The sequence below is a fragment of the Merops nubicus genome, unplaced genomic scaffold, assembly GCF_000691845.1.
Source record: "Merops nubicus isolate BGI_N331 unplaced genomic scaffold, ASM69184v1 scaffold52114, whole genome shotgun sequence".
Lineage (NCBI taxonomy): Eukaryota > Metazoa > Chordata > Aves > Coraciiformes > Meropidae > Merops > Merops nubicus.
In genome coordinates, this window is record NW_008604582.1 from 1 (window position 1) to 1,031 (window position 1,031).

Sequence of the window (1,031 nt, forward strand, 5' to 3'; positions counted from 1 at the left end):
TTGCTATGGGATAAAAAATAATGCACCCAGAAAAGTGAAAACAGAAATCGACCAACATATGTTTTGAATCTGTAATTAGTACATTTAATAGCTGTTTCTGATGGCCATGTTCTCTGTGATATGAGTCTGATCTCAGTCCCATGCTTTGCTTTTTGTTTCTGGTCCGTTAATAAAATGAGACTTTTCTTTGTTTTGATTTTAAGACACTTTCACAGATCTGAGTGGCCACATTCTCAAAATAAATGGAATAAAATGAAATTCAAAACCTCTTTGCTTTGCAACTACAAGACAAAAACTGTTTTAATTAAAAAAAAAATAAAAAATGTTTGAGATCCAGCAGTACTGGTGAGGGTTTTTGAAAGCTCATGAAAGACCTGTAAAGAATGGCTATTCCTTGATATTTACAGTTATGCTCCTTTACTAGTGCTTAAGTTGTAAGAATGAGTATGCAGGGATCAGTATAAGAATGGTGGTTGCTAAAATACATCATTAGTGAGCAATTATTACATATGTGCTTAAAGATGCAGATTAAAATTGGAGATATGCTTTGTGTAGTAGGTGCATCCAAAATCAGTTCTGCTTCGTCGGCAGTACCACTGCTTTCTCTGTTCTTGTTGAGTTACAAGTGCTTAGTGCCTCATAAGAGGAAGAGGGTTTTAAAATGTGTATGTATATGCATATAAATTTTGGAGCAAAATGTTTTATTTGACTGATTTTTGTTATCTCTGCAGCATGAATGCTGCAAGAGGAAGATAAGCTGATTCATTGTGAGCTTATGCTTTATCAGCATTGTTAATTAACAAGTTCTTATGATTTTGTTGCTTTGTATGCCTGCAATATGTCCAAATAGAAAATTAGGCAACTTTCAGACTTAAGGTTAAGCCTGCTAGGTTGGAAATTAACAGAGGCAAAATTAGCTTATTAATTGACTTAATGGTTATTAATATAGCTGCTTTTATATCAGGTACTTTTCAAGACTGTAATGGTGCTTATGTATTCTTTAGGAAATGTTTATTTTCTACTTCAGCAGG